This window comes from Hemiscyllium ocellatum, chromosome 35, assembly GCF_020745735.1.
Source record: "Hemiscyllium ocellatum isolate sHemOce1 chromosome 35, sHemOce1.pat.X.cur, whole genome shotgun sequence".
NCBI lineage: Eukaryota > Metazoa > Chordata > Chondrichthyes > Orectolobiformes > Hemiscylliidae > Hemiscyllium > Hemiscyllium ocellatum.
Window position 1 is genome coordinate 27421598 of NC_083435.1, and position 16812 is coordinate 27438409.

The window sequence follows — 16812 nt, forward strand, 5'->3', positions numbered from 1 at the left end:
TTGGACGGATATGTCGGGTGCTGGCAGGTGGGACTAGATTGGGTTGGGATATCTGGTCGGCATGGATGAGTTGGACCAAAGTGTCTGTTTCTGTGCTGTGCATCTCTATGACTTTATGACTCTATGACCTCTAATTTTGGTGTCATCTGCAAAGTTACTAACTATATCTCATAAGCTCACATCCAAATCATTTATATAAATGACAAAAGAGTTTGCATTCTTGATTTCTAAACTTTAAGGAAGAAAAGAGGTGAAACTACCCTAATAATAAAGGAACATAATATTTGCAAAGCATGAAGCTAATTCACCTCAGCACATTTGATCTATGAAACCGAAACCAAATATCAATATTTGCCATGTCACTCATCAATATCTTCATTCAGTTTGATCCATACTTAGTTATTAATTCATAATTGGTTTTGCAGTAAATGGTCTGTGGGTCTACCAAAAACTGAATCCTCGCTGTTTATGGTTTTGGAATTTATAAGAGCTTGGGCTCCAGCTGGCCTTCAGCTCACTGGAACTTCAATTAGTGACAAGTTGACGTTTAGCTTCAACTCATCTGAAGCCTCTAAGGTAATGGTTTCCTTTCTATACTTAGATAGTTGACAATTGCCTATCAGAGGGAAATGGCAACCAACTCAACACGGAAAAAGGAATGGCTCAGTAACAAAACAGCCTTGGTTGATTTTCATAGGGGGAATTCTTGCACAACATTTGAAGCGTTGTTCACTAGGATTGTGGCAAAATCATTAAGTTTGCTGACCATTTTTGGAAACATTGTAGTCATAGTTTCTATCAAAGTGAACAGATATTTACAAATGATTAAAAAGTAATTTATTTTCAGCTTAGCCTGTGCCAATTTGATTGTTGCTGCATTCTCTGTGAATCTAAACACCATTTTATAAAAACCATATGCTGTAGGTCCAGTGATTTATGATTTTTGGCTATTACAGTTTATGCCATAATTTATCGCTCAGTTATGAACCTCCTCATCATCAGTTTTGCTTGTTACTTTCTGTCTCAATGTCCCTTACCTACCCACAAAAAGAACACCTAATAGCAGTAATGATATTTGCTTGGGTGCTGCCATTTATCCTGTGGGCTCCTGTTATTCTCTTTGACAGTTCATCATAGGGAGGCGGACAGTTACTGAAAGTGAGTGTTACATACAGATCTTCTCAAATCCAGCTGCCACTCTTGGCATTACTATAAATTCCTTCTATCTCCCTATTGTTGTCATGGTGATATTGTACATGCTCATATCTCACACCAGTAAGACTAATGAAGGAGGACAAAAAAGGATTATCTCAAACTACAAGTGCCTTGCTTCTAGTCCAATGAAGGACAAAATAATAACAATAATGAATAACACAAACTTATCAAATTTTCTTAATAGAGCATCAAATGCCAAGGTATCTGCTTGAAATAACTCCTGACAATTGTGGACAAGGAGAGAAGAAAGAGCTATCCAATGACTCAGTGTGCCTCAGTGCAGTCCCATAGAGCCAGAAAAAGGGCAATGTGATTCAAGAGAACACAAAACATTCTTGTACACAATGCCTATTTTGGCTGGACATCACAAACTTAGGTACATTCAGACAGTTACGAAGTCTCAAAAAAAGAGCAACTATGGAACTGCAGTCGGAATATTTGCAGATGTCAAATTTAAGCATTGGAACAATGGAGAGGTGAAAATGTTCTATGAAATTGCTAAAATGGCCAAGAAGCCAGCAGCTGCAAAGAGACAAAAGTAACTAGAACCATCCTGGCTCTCCTCGGAACATTTATCATCACCTGGATACCATATCAAGTCATGATGGCCATTAACGTTTTCTGTTCACTCTATGTCCCCAGCACTCTCTGAATTATTAGATACTGACTCAACAGTACTGTTAACCCAACTTGTTATGCACTGTGCAATAAAACCTTCAAGAAAACTTTTGAACCTTTTGGACTGTGTCAGTACAACAATAATGGTGCAATAGGAGTTTTAAAAAGTGACAAGCAGAACAGCATGAACACATAATGCTTTTGTTTGAAGAAGATTTTCATTAGACAATCCATAAATGTGTGTAATTTATGTGTTTATTGTTCCACATCATGATTAAAACAGACATTAGTTATGTATAATGTTGGAAGCATCTTCCAAGATGTGTGGATGGATTATTTGAAGATTATGTATGAATATTCTACAAGTCAAAGCTGTCTAAAATTTAAACATTGGATAATATGCTTATTCTAAGAAGTAGTTTTCAATTTTTTTATTGTTTATTGATGGATGCCAGCTGTAAAGTATACAGTTCTTTTTCCAAAACATACAAAACAAATGCAGTCTAGCATATGCGCCTTCTGTTAATGTTTCTCTCACTTCTGTTTCAATTGTTAAAATGCTACTCATTATTTCAAAGGAAAACAACACATTTGAATGAAGACAACACTCTTCTTAACAACAGACAGCTCTCCAAAATGACAGAAAATTAATAGTTACAAGGCCAAGCTGATGCCAGCATGCAAAATTGGTTCATCAAATCAATTTCTATTCTTTATCAGCATTTAGAGCTGCTCTCACTTTAATATGAATGCAGCAGACTGAGTTCAGTGTTCACTTCATTAACTGAATACCTTTACATAAAATGAATGTAATTCAAAGTCATAACATCTTGGCAGCTCAACTTTAATCATGTAGGAACCAAGACAGAAAGCAAATTTTTCACTAAATGGTGCCATAAAGTCCCAAAATCATGTTTTGATTTTGTATGTGTGCATTTTAAGACAATCATTAAGCCAATTCATATTTTCAAAATGTTTCACTGAATAATTCAGTCAGGATCAAAGATTCTTACCCTCTGACCTACAATATACTCTCAAATACCATGAGATGTGCTTGTAATGCTTTCATTTTCCATGGATGGCCATTTGTTACCCATCCCTAGTTGCCCTTGAGATGGTGTTGGTGAGATGCTTTCTTCAACTGCTTTCATCTGTTTCCTAGAATTACACTCAAATGCTGTCAGGGAAGAAGTTCCATGATTTTGATCCAGCATCACTGATATAACTGCAATATAGTTCTAAGTCAAGTTGTCCTTTTCTCACATACCTGCTGCCCTTGTCCTTCTAGATAATAATGTTCTAGCTTGGAAGGTGCTGTTTAAGAAATCTCAGTGAATTTTCACGTATACGCCAGCGATGGTACAGACTGCTGTTACAGAACTTCAATGATGTGAATGATTCGGATTAATGTTTTTGAACACCGCTAATAAATTATCAGTCTGATTTGTTCTGGATGCTGTCAAGCTTCTTGAGTGTTGTTGGTATTGCAATCATCAAGGCAGGTGGAGACTATTCTATCACACGCTTTGCTTGAGCCTTGTAAATGGTGGACAATCTTCAGAGAGTATGGAGGTGAGTTACTCACTGTGCAAGATTCTGAGCCTCCAATGGACTATTGTAACAACACCATTTATAGTGATTCCAGTTTGGATTCTAGTCAATGTTAATCCTGGGTTTAACAGTGGGTGGCTTCAGTAATGGTATTGTCATTGAATGTCAATGGGCAATGATTAACATCTATAATGTTGGAGATGGTCAGTGTCTGGCACTGATGTGTGAATGTCACTTTCAGCATTTCACCGATGTATTGTTCAGTTCTTGCTGCATTTGGATACAGAGAGGATTCAGGAATGTTGCTCAACATTGTGCAATAGTCATTGAACATCCCCACATCTGACCTTATCGTGGAGGAAACATCAGAAATGTCAGACAGCTGATTATTGCTGTGATTAAGACACTACCCTGAAGACCTCCTGCCAAGATGTCCATGGAATAACTATCACCATTTTCCTTTCAGTCGGGCTTTGCCACAACTAGCATTGAGATTTTGTGTTGATTCCCATTGATTTTCATTTTGCAAGATCTTAATGCCAAACTCAATCAAATGCAACCTTGATATCAATGACAATCAAACATTTTTATATATCAACTTGTTCAGCTATATTACAGCACAACCTCTGGAGAGAATGGATTTTGAATCCAGGTCACCTGACCCAGAGGTGGAGATACTAACATTGTGCCACAAGAGCCCATTCAAGGATAGCTGCATATTTCTAATCAATCTGTTCAGGAATGTAATTACACAGCTCTGAAGCAGGTAGATTTGAACCTGAGTCTTCTGATTCAGGGGTTGAGATGTTATCACTGTGCCACAAGATCCCCTTCAAGGATAGACGCCCTCACCTTCTGTGTGGCTTTCATCTGTTTTGCCTATTTTAGCACCAAGGCTTTCATGAGGTCAGCAGCCGAGCACCTACAGTGTAACTTAAACTGAGCATCAGTGATTAAGTTATGATCATCATAACATCATCAGTCCAAAAATGTGCAGGTTATATGAATTGGCCATGCTAAATTGCCCGTAGTGTTAGGTGAAGGGGTAAATGTAGGGGAATGGGTCTGGGTGAGTTGCTCTTCGGAGGGTCGGTGTGGACTAGTTGGGCCTGAGGCCCTGTTTCCACACTATAAGTGATCTAATCTAATCATAACTAACCCCTTCCATGACTTCACTGATGACTTATTGTGGACTGATAGACTAATTCACTGAGTTGAATTTGCATTGATTATTTGAACAGGCCATACTTAGACATTTTTCACATTATCTTGTAGGTGCCAGTATAGTAGCAGTACTGCAACATCTTAGCTTGGCATGCATTAGATCCTGGAGCACAAATCTTCAATGCTTTTATTGGAATATCTTTTGAGCCCACGACCTTTTCAGTATCCAATGCTTTTAGCCATTTCTTGATCTTGCATGGGGTAACTCGATTGATGGAAGACTGATTCTTGTGATGCTTGGGACTTCTGGAGGAACAACAAGGCAGAGCAAGTATAACACAAAACATGTTTTAAGAAATGCACAGGACCTGCTCTAAATTTAACAGAATTTACGAGACACACTTCCCCAAACGAAAGATGAATTGTAACAATGATTTACTTTTTTCTAAGCGCTAGTTTTTAGTTTCTGATATCCCTAAGGATATTCAAATGTATATTGTCTCATGATTGGTGCAACTTCTGCTTCATAACTCTTCAGGGAAATGGTCGTGATTTGATGCATTCAAAAGTTGAAACATTAGGATGCAGTCAAGGGCTCTGCAGGGATCTTCTCACTCAGTCACTCTATCTAAGCAGAATCTCAACAAAGCCAAAATGTTGTGTTGGCTGGAAGAGTGAAATAATGGCAGAAAGATCTGAAATTGTTCAGCAAGTCATGCAACATGTATTGAGGTAGAGAAACAGAGTGTTTTCATATTATTCTCTCACTGGTAGCACCTTTGAATGAAAGCAGGGTGTTTTGTTGGATGGGCACATGAAAACCTTGCTCCAATTCACTGAACTGAGAGTTTGAATCTTGACTTCACTAAGTGCCACCTGTAGAAGATCTGAAATTAATATCATCTGAGGGCTTCATTCAGCCATAGTTTGTATTAATCCAGTACCAAGTGAGCTTGCAGACAATCCACAGAGTCCCTATCCAATGGCTGATCATGCAATTTAACATTGGGAAGAGCAAAGCAACTGAAGGCCACATTCCTCCCTTGGTGTAGGCACCCCCTTGACTTCCCACAAGCATTCTGCGAAATCCCTCCAACCATCCCTCAACTGATTCCAGGTAAGATATCTGGGTCTCTGCTGGGTTTCCTTCCTACAGCTTCTCCAGAGGTAATGCAGCAAATAAAGGGAGTTTTCTGGCTTTGATTGCCTGCTATTTTGACTACACCACAACACTGCTGTTGCAAATGTTGTGAAACTTTGAGGGGACAAAAAGCCTCTCAAAGTGGCCTCTTAACTGTCTGATTAGTACAGTCACCAAAAAAATGAAGCAATTTGGCTCCATCATAGAATCCCCATTGCGTGGAAAGAGGCTATTCAGCCCACTGAGTTGTACTGACCCTCTGACGATCATGCTAACCAATCCCAGCCACACACCCTTTCCCTGCATTTCCCATGGCTGTTTGGCACATCTCTGGGCCTAATGAGGAAATTGGGCATGGACAATCCACCTAGTCTGCAAATCTTTGGACTATGGGAGGAAACCAATGCACCCAGCAGAAACTCATGCAGGCATGGGGAGATTCCTATGATTCTAAGAAAACCAACTGAAGAGTTTATATGGAAAGGACTGACTACAATTGAGGAGGTGTAAGTTAGTAAATGCAAAATAGGAGACAGGGGTTCAAGGAGAAAATCATGGATATGCATGCACTTAACAGAATAACAGAACAAGGAATTATTGATTGAAAATGTCGAGAAGAAATAATCAACAATAAAGGCCTTTGAGGAAAAAAAGATTGGAAAGATTGATATGTACGCATTTTCTTTCCATTCAGCTGTGAGAATAAATGTATTTCTTTATTCATGTCCAGTTGTTGTCTGCATTGGTCCAAATACCACTTGTAGTAGGGAAGAATTTCAGCCTTTTAAGAATGACATTTTGATGAATGCATACCAGTAATTAAGCAGCCGTGGTAAATTTGAAGCAGGAAATGATACTTGCGAAATTTCCTGGCGTTTTTTGAGATGGTAACAACCATAGCAATGGATATGGCATTGATTTATCAATCCTCATTTTCAGACATCTCTAATCAATAGGTGGAGAAATATTTTTACACAACAGAACACTATGCTCCAGGTGAGGTCTCCCCAAGACTGTGAACAGCTTCAGTGAGACTTCTTTACTACTACTTATACCAAAATCCTGTTATAATGAACACCTGCAAAGCATTTGCCTTGTTTGCTGCAACTGCATGTTTGCTTTCTGTGGCCAGTGTGCAAGGATACCCATGTTCCTTTCTGCATCGGTTCCAGAAATATTGCCATTTAAATAGTACTCTGCCATTCTATATTCCATGCTAAAGTGGACAACTTTACATTTCTCCACATTGTACTGCATCTGTCATACATTTGTCCATTTTCTATATCATCCTAAAACTGCTAAATGTCCTTCGCACCATTCACACTCACACCCAGTTTTGTGCTGTCAGCAAAACTGAAAACATCACACTTGATTATACATAATCTGACTAACTGGGTTCCAAGTATTGATCCCTGCAATACCTCACTTGGCCCCCTGCGTTCCATTCCAAAATAGTCCATTTATTCCTGCTGTCTGCTTCATGTTTGCTTACCAATCCTTGACTCATGCTGTATTTTGCTATTAATCCCATGTGCTTTGATGTTACACAATATCCTCTTTATCATGAGCTTTCTGAAAATCCAAATGCGCCATGTCCACAGATTTTTTTTCTCATCCATTCAACTGGTTATGTTCTTAAAATACACCAGTGAGCTGGTCAAACATGATTTCTCTTTCAAAAATCAATGCCAATCTAATGTATTTCTATTGACTGTTTGCAGTGTCCTGTTATCACAATTTCCCAGTTATGCACCTCCCTCCTTTTGTAAAAGGTAAGGTGACACATGCCAACTTCTAATCTATCAGGACTCTTCCAGAACCTACAGATTACTCCAGCACTTTATTTTTTTCACTTCTACTTTCTTTCAACTCTTCATTTCCAAACAGGCCATTGTTTACCTTGCATTTCTGCCAGGTTATTTATGTCTCCCACTGCGAAAGTAATTTTAAAATAGGTGTTTAACTAGGCTGCTATTTCCATGTTCTCCATTATGAATGACCTTTTCAATGACTTTTTTTTACACCTGAAATGAGTATAAAACTGGTTCTATGTTTGCATTCAGCTATTAAATATTAACCATTTCCTATCCATGGTCATATTTTTAATGAAGCTACCTAATCAATTATACCAACTCACCCCTCAAAACTTCACATGTTCTCTTGTTTAGAGTTAAAATACTAATTTTAGATTAGACTACTTCACTTTCTATCTTAATGAAGAATTATAATGCTTGCTTTTTTTCCAAAAGGACCTCTTACAACAAGATTCTTCTTTAACTTAACCCATTTCATTACACAAAATCAAATCTGGAACTCCTGTTCATGGTATAAAAAAGTCATCATTTCACACACTCCAAGAATTCATCTGTTACAGTTTTATTGCTAATGTGGTCTCCCCAGCCCTTCTGCAGATTCAAATCACTGAAAATTACTGCAGCATTTTTGTGCTTGCATCTCTAACTTCCTGTCTAATGCTTTCCCTTACTTCACTGCTACTATTTAGATGTTGTAGTCAATGCCCATTAATGCTTTATCCACTTGTCATTTATTAACTCCATTCATGTGGATGCTTCATTTAAATTTTCTGCACCAATATTCTTTCTCACTCTTGCTTGGATTTGATCATTTACTAAGAATATTAAACTCTCCCCTTTCTCCTCTATGTCTTTTTTTCCCAAAGAATGACTATCTTTGGATTTTCAGTTCAGCCATAATCTGAAAGAACCATTCAGACTGTCTAAATTATCTTGAACACTTTATGCATCCTCTTCACAACTCACTTCTAACACCTCATTTGCCAACATAGCAATATTGCAATCTGTCCCCACACTGAAAGAAATAGTATACATGGTGGTCCAAGTATTGCAGTACGCCACAGCTCACATCATGCCAAATTAAGAATGATCCCCTAGTTCCTACTTTTTACTTTCTGCTTGTTAACCAAACCACTGTCTGTGCTTGTATAGGCATCCCAATTCCTCATGCTGAACTTTGTCTAATGACTTCCTGCATGCAATGTTAAGAAAAGACTTCTGAAAATCTAAATACACCACACCTAGAGGTTTCCCTTATCTAACTTGCTCATAACATACTGAAAAATTGCTACCCAATTTGTGAATTTTGATATTTGCTCCATACATCTATGAGTACAGGACTTTAGCTCAGAATAGACGGGCAGCAAGCAAGGGTAAGATTTAAATAACCTTGGTTTGGTTCCACTCCTTCAACTTCAAGGATTAATAGAGTTAGAATATAAAAATGACCAATCCTACCAATTCTCCTGTGGCTACAAAACATTATTCTGTCTGACTCATGCACTGACGTCCGGCTGGCCACATTATTGCCATTTGATACCAAACGAAGACACACAGGATTGGTAAAAGAAATTGTTTCTTACCCCATTCATGATCAGAAACCCACCATGAGATGCATGGCAGTTTCATCAGAGTCTTTCTATGATTGCATTGGTACCTGACCAATTACATTTGTGGGGTGAACCAGAATTCTCAGATTGGATTTTCCAACTGGATGAAATGTGAAAGATTGTCCTGATGTTGACTTTCCGAGGATGGATCCCAGCAGACTGCTTCATGTTGATCTGACCATCTGGTGTTTTAACCAGGTACATATTCAGAGTCTAACTACATTGGGGCTGTGCTGTGAGTCTGTTGGTGGAAATGGAGGGCACAATGCCCTATATAGTCTGGCCTATAGTGAACATACAAAAGGAAGCAGGATTAGGCTGTTTTGATCACAGACACCAGTTCACTAATTCAATAGTGATGCCCTGCATGATTGTAACCTCAAATCCACTTTTCTGCCGAACACGGATAATTTTTCAGCACCTGGCTTCAGACGAATCTATCTAACTTTGCCTTTAAAAATACGTTCAATAGTTCTGCTTTCACCATCTTTTCTGGAATAATGTTCTTGACATTCTGAGAGAGAAAAAAAGACATCACTTTATCAATGTTTGAAATGGACCACCCCTTGTTTTAAACAGTGTCCTTTAGTTCTGGATGTTGAACAAAATAGGACCTTCTCTGTTATGAAGCCTCTACGACCCTTAAAGTCCAATCAGGGTGGAAAACATTACATCCATAATCAGGTTGAAAATCGTCCATTTAGCTTTGGATGTTTTCTGCATTGGGGACTCTCAATGGCAGCATTTTGATCTGAATCTATCGAAGAATCCACCAAAACGATAGCAAGGTAAATCTTTGCAGAAATCTCACCTTTATTCATAGCAGTAAGTGTGCCATGCTCTATGATGCAAATGTCCTGTAGCACATTCAGCCTCTTTGTGAGCTCTTGTGAAAATCTAAATATCTAACAATGAGGTTAGAATTCCAGGTGGGCAAGGGGGTCATGTGCCAGGTGGATGGGGTCTGTCAGATTCAAGCGGTTAGGATGCCAAATGCATATGATGGTAAAACAGAAGTTGCAGGAAAAGCTCAGCAGGTCTGGCAGTATGTGTGAAGAGAAATCAAAGCTAACGTTTCAGATCCAGTGATGCTTCCTCAGACGTATATGCATTGGTTGTTAGCTGGGCAAGGTTGGTAGCCTGTCAGGTGGGTAATATGCCAGCTAGTGTAATGTCAGGTTATCGGTAAGTGAATAAACATTTTGGGAAGGTCAGAGGCTCAGCGGGTTAGGGTGTATTTTCAGTCTGACAGGTTTATGGATATCAGGTCTGGAATACTGACAGGTTGTCAAGCAAAGTCTTGGACAGGTTGGGCCAGAGTTTAGGCCCAAAGAGCATCCAGGTTTGAGAACATCTGGGGATGTTAGATCAGCAAGTGGAGTGTTGGTTCATGTTCAAGGGATTTTCCCAACAGATTGGGGTAGAGGGTAAAATTCAGGCTGGGCCCATTCAGGGTGAGGGGTGTTCCCTCTGATACCTGAGAGACGGTACCTGTTCTAGCAGGGGCTGGGAGGGGTATTCAGAATGGAAGGGACAATGTCAGATTAAGGTCAGGTTTCAGATCCAGCAGGACCACCACTGGGTGTGGAATGGAATTGTTTGGGGATGGATCTTCTAGTCAGGGACTGGTTTTCAGGCATCCATGGCTTGTAAACTATTGGGTGAGCTGCAGTGAGTGGGCAAGTCAATGTTGATTTGGAGCTCAGTTCAGTAGTTACACAGGAGTTAGAGTCTTGATTGTCTGACATTCCCTCAGTAATTATTAAGATTCAGTGAGTCAAGAACTGCCTGATTTCTCTGATATCAATGGACTTTTGCAGAGAGATCCAAGAGTGGGGATTTGCTCATAAGAAAATTCATTCTCCACAGGTAATTCTCAAGGAATCAGCTTCCTTGTTGATTCTCCATGGCCCACATTGCTCCAACAACTCTCTGCCCATCAGAATATCTAGGCCTATATTTTAAAAATAAGTCACTTCTTACTCTTTCTAACTCCAGTCGATACTAACCTAAACTGTCCAACCATTCTTAATAAGATCATCTGCACATTCTAGGTATCGCTGTGGTAAACATTCCCAGAATAACTTGCCCCTCAATTTCATCTCTCCTTACATCAGGTAAACACTACTCCATACTGTATTTCAGATTTGATCTTGCTGGTGCCTTCATGGAATTATAACCCCAATAGAAAAAATGAGAGAGTAAGATGCTCTCACAAAACAAAACATGATCAAATCCCCCATTGCATAATGAACTAACAAAAGGTGGCCCCGGTGATGGGCAGAGTAAGGGAAGTGGAGGGGAAGAGATAGTTTTGGGCAAACATAGCAAAAACCTTCTTTGATGACATGGAAAATTGAACTCTGGTGGACCTAAACTGGGGAGAAGGAGAACATTTTCTTATTTCCAACAGACAGAGCAAGGCATTTACTTGAGAAATGGAGTGAGCATGATAGGAAGCCCTGTCAACTGCTGTAGGTGGAGGAAGGAGTCATTGTCTGAAGGAAGTCAGAAACATTTTAGTGTGGAATGCTCCATCATCAGAAGAGATGGACTGGAGCTGAAGAAATTGGAAGAATGAAACAGACTGAAGAAGAGTCATACCAGACTTAAAAGGTTAATGATGTTCCTCTCTCCACAGATGCTGCCAAACCTTTTGAGTTTCTCCAGCATTCTCAGCATTTGTTGCAGATTTCCAGCATTCACTTTTTTTTGCCATTATTCAATAGATAAGGGCTGTTGATACATTCACTAAAGGCCTTGACAAGGTCCTAAATAAGGCTGGCAATTAAACTCAAAATGTCCGCTCTTAGGTAAGCAACAGCAGAATGGATTACAAGCTGGCCATAAAAGCTGAAAATAAAAATTGAACATTAAATTTATTGAGTAAGAGCAGTAAAATACGGGAAGTCATGTTCAAATGAAGAGCAATACTAAATTTCCTCTGTTTTTCCTTCCAGAGGTCTTGTCAGACCCTCTGAGTTTCTCTAACATTTCTGTTTTACATTGGGAACATAGAAGATGAGAGAAGCAGTAGGCTGTCAAATTCCTTGGGCCTGCTCTACTGTTCAACACCATTGTGTCTGATCATCACGATCAATATTCTAATCCCACCCACCCCCATATCACTTTATTCTTACAATCAACAGAACTATGTCTACCTCTTTATTGAAAGCATGCACTGATGTTGCCTTTACCACTTTCTATAGCTTTTGATTCAAAAGGATTAGTACTGAGATAGTGTTACGTACCACTTACGTTATCTATATGTATTCAGGAAGCTGGAACACAATTTCAAAAGCTTAAGAAAAACCCAAAATGATTATGTACTTAACCCAGAAGCAGAATTAAGCAAAATAGATCAAGCTATTGATAATTTTCAGTACATGTGCATTCCAATGCTAAATTAATTTTCCTATAGATAAGGAGGAGTGTTGTTTATGGAATGCTTATTAGAGCGTAAAATTGGGAACAGGGCAGGGGAATAAAAGGTTTCAGGGGTAGAAATTTAGTACCTAAGGAGAAAAAAGACTCATGAAATGGAAAGGAAGGGTTGGGTTCCTTTTTGTGGAAAGAAGATAAATGAAGATATTAAACTAATATAGACCTTTGATTATAGATTGCATAGCATATTGTGCGCAGTACTGGTCTTTTTACTACTCAAAGAATACCAATAAACTTGATCAGGTGCAAGCATGTAAACCACCATGATACCAGATCTGAAAGAAGCACTTTATCCATTTCATTGTTTCTTCTTTAATAATAGGATTTGCTGCTCTCAGTCTGCTGTCTGTCTTATGAAACTGCAATGAGTATGTGAATCATTGAGAGACATCCCTCCCTGCTGGGCACACAACCTACTGATTCATTCCTGATGAAGGGCTTATGCCCGAAACGTCGATTTTCCTGCTCCTTGGATACTGCCTGACCTGCTGTGCTTTTCCAGCATCACTCTAATTTTGACTCTAAACTCCAGCATCTGCAGTACCCGCTTCTGCCTACACAACCTACTGAGCTGATGGCAGAGACTGCCACAGCTTGTGAATCTGAATGCTTGTTCAGAACTGATCCATCAAATGGTAACCCATTCCAGAATAGTCAATCAAAGTACATTTTTTAAAATTATAAACAAATTACTATATTTGGTACTCATGATCGACTGGTTCTGACTGTTTGGTGAAAGGTGAATTAACTGAAAACAAAGTGTGATTCAGTAATTATGCTGAAATTAAGAATCATCATTATCAGAAGGATTTTAATCTTACAGCTGTGCTATCCTGATGCTGTCCTGTTCATAAGTTTTTAGTATTTGCTTTTGTAGGTACAAGAAAGAAAACAATGTCAAAACATTCAATGTTTACATTTACTGTCAAATATCATTCCACATGGAAAGAAAATCTCTCATTTCATCACCTTTGTAAATTCAAAACATGACAGATGGATACAGTGAAGAGATCAATCATCTGAAACAATGATTTCAAACAAGCATCCAGCTTTATCTACTCCTGATGATTGCTCATACTCAGCAGAAACCTACAATGACAAATGTTTCCAGCAATACATGAGAATGATAGTCAGGTCCCTTACCTTGGTTACAGTCCCACACTCAGTACTATTTTACAGTGATGGATAATTGCAGAACTACTTTCCCACAGTGAGTTCCTCGTGTGATGTCTAATTTAGCTGCAAACGATATTCCAATAAGGACAATAATTCAGAAGCCCTCTCAATTGCAAACAGGTTTATTTTCAGTAGGTGCAATAAACTTAAACCACAGAGGTAATTCAGGAAGTTTGATTTAATAGAATGACTTCGCTTATTGGGTTACTGCATAATGGTAACCATTAGAATAAGAGTTAACATTATCAGTCACAGAGCATAAGCAGAGACCAGAGCACAAATGTCGGTTGAACTATCCCCAATGGTCATCTTCACTTTCCAGGAACACCTTTGTTGACAGAGAAGTTATAGTGTGGTAAAAAGTGATGAGGCCATTTTAAAATCAGACACAATGGTCTAATGGGCTCATCAAGAGTCTGCTGCCCCGTGGAATGATCAATTTACATTATGGTGTGACCCTGCATTTTACTATAACACTGCAATATTCTTTTGCTTCTAATCATGCACCAAAGTGTTTTCAAAAACTTTGAAAGATGCTGACCCCCCTCCACACATAATGGTGCACCACACTGTAATGCAGCCAAAACAAAACAAAAACTGTGGATGCTGAACATCTGAAACAAAAGTAGAAATTGCTATAGAAACCCAGTGGGTCTGGCAGCATCTGTGGAGTGGTGATCACAGTGCCACAGGAAATGTTGGAAAAGAGGGGTTTCCATTTCATGAGCGAGAGGCACCATTATTGAGAAAGGAAGGAAATTAGCATTGGAAAAGCTTTCACATTGATCGGAATCTGCCTGCGGGCTTAGCAGAGATGATAAGTAGAGTATTACACACACTTTGAATGAGTACAAATGGAGACCTAAAAAAGGACAATGTCTTCCAGAGAATAGTTGAAAACAAACATCATGGGAAAGTGCTAAGTAACAGTCAGGAAATGTGTGCCAGGCTGTGGTTTGAAAATAATGCAAAACTAATTCACTTAGGAGGGAAAAATGGGAAAACTGTGAATGAAATATGAGAAAAAAAAAGAGCAGGTAAGAGTGTATGACCCAAATAAGCTTCCACTGTAAATATTTACAGAGTACAAGGAATAAATGATATGCATGGCAGGCATAAATTCAACGTTGAGGATATGACCTGAGAGGCTTACCTCTCATCCAGCTTCAAGTCCCACCTGCTTCAGATGTGTGTCAGGAGGATTATTGTCAAACAGACAGATCTTGGGGTGCAGGTTCATCGTTCCTTGAAAGTGGAGTCACAGGCAGACCGTGTGGTGAGAAAAGGTATTTGGTACATTTGCCTTTATTGGTCAGTACATTGAACAAAGGAGTTGGGAGGATATGTTGCAGCTATATTGGACACTTTTACGCCATTTTTGGAACACAGTATTCAATTCTGGATTTGCTGCTAGAAGAAAGATGTGAAACTTAAAAGGGTTCAGAAATTCCCGACTCAGGCGACAGACTGTGTGGAGTTTGCACGTTCTCCCCGTGTCTGCGTGGGTTTCCTCCGGGTGCTCCGGTTTCCTCCCACAGTCCAAAGATGTGCGGGTCAGGTGAATTGGCCATGCTAAATTGCCCGTAGTGTTAGGTAAGGGGTAAATGCATGGGTATGGGTGGGTTGCGCTTCGGCGGGTCGGTGTGGACTTGTTGGGCCGAAGGGCCTGTTTCCACATTGTAAGTCTAATCTAATCTAATCTAATCTAAAAGAATGCGGCCAGGGTTGGAGGGTTTTAGCTCTATGGAGAGGCTGAATAGGTTGGAGATATTTTCGCTGAAGGGGTGATCTTGTAGAAGTTTATAAATTCATGCGGGGCATAAATAAGGTGAATAGCCTATTTCCTTAAGGTGGGGGATTCAAAAGCTGGAGGGCAGGGATTTAAGGTGTGAGAGGAAAGATTTAAAAGGGTCATAAGGGGCAACTTTTTTCCATGGGGGGTTGTGCGTGAATGGAATGAGCTGCCAAAGGAATTGGTGGAGGCTAGTACAATTACATTTAAAAGGCATCTGGACTGGCATATGAATAGGAAGGGATATGGGCGAAATCGTAGCAAATGGGACTCGATTAATTTAGGGTATCTGGTAGGCATGGAGGAGTTGGATGGAAAGGTCTGTTCTGTGCTGTAATTCTCTATGACTCTCTCTGAACAGGTTGCTTCACCATTTCAAGCATCCAGTAGCTATTGTCACTTCAAGAAGGTTGCTTCTGGCGTTGACTTATCTTGTTTTCTAAGCTCCGTGAAATGATATGGAAATGTTTAAGATGAAGGGTTGTCTCTCCCACTATCTAAAGATGTGCAGGCTAGGTGAAATGGCTATGCTATATTGCCCATAGATTTCAGGGGTATGGAGGTTAGGTAAATGTAGAGTAATAGGAAATGGGTCTGGGTACGATACACTTCAGAGGGTTGGTGTGGATCTGTTAGACCAAAAGGCCTGTTTCCACACTGTGGGGATTCTGTGATTCTATGGGTTATGATTAAGGATCAGTTTGTTTCCATGATGAGAGCATAATGAGGAGTAAGCATTTTATGGGGCTTTGATGAATGGAATTAAGAAACAGAAAAAGATGTATGATGATAGCAGGTGATGTGGACAAACTTTCTGTCAGCAGTGGAGAATGGTAGATTATCTTAAATGCAGAAATTTAGATTGCAAGCAAAAACACAGCTTTCTTTTAACAGGAAATGCTCACTTTCGAATAGGTTAGGATAAACAGCCCAGTACAAACCAGAAAGATAATGAATTTCTTGAGTGTGAACAGTTAATCAATAGTAATATTGACTTCCAATAGTAATATGCCCTGAAGTCAGTTGGGGGCATGCCATATTAGATTTACTAATGATTACCGAGCCAACCTCAATTTACAGATTAATGTTGTGAAACATTTACCTAATAGTAATCATAATGAGATCAAATATAACCTAGGGTATGATAAGGACATGTGTGAAACCACCATTAATATTCTGGAACTCAGTGGTGCTGACATGACTGCCAAAGAATGTCTACAGTAAATTGGACACATTTGATCAAGTGAAAGCAACAAATACAAAATTGATCTAATTGTATTGGGACCC

General features: G+C 39.3%; 1 pseudogene; it reads left to right on the forward strand.

The window, feature by feature from the left end:
- The first annotated feature begins 629 nt into the window (after positions 1-629).
- LOC132832588 (muscarinic acetylcholine receptor M2-like) lies at positions 630-1427 on the forward strand (annotated as a pseudogene).
- The last annotated feature ends 15385 nt before the right edge of the window (positions 1428-16812 follow it).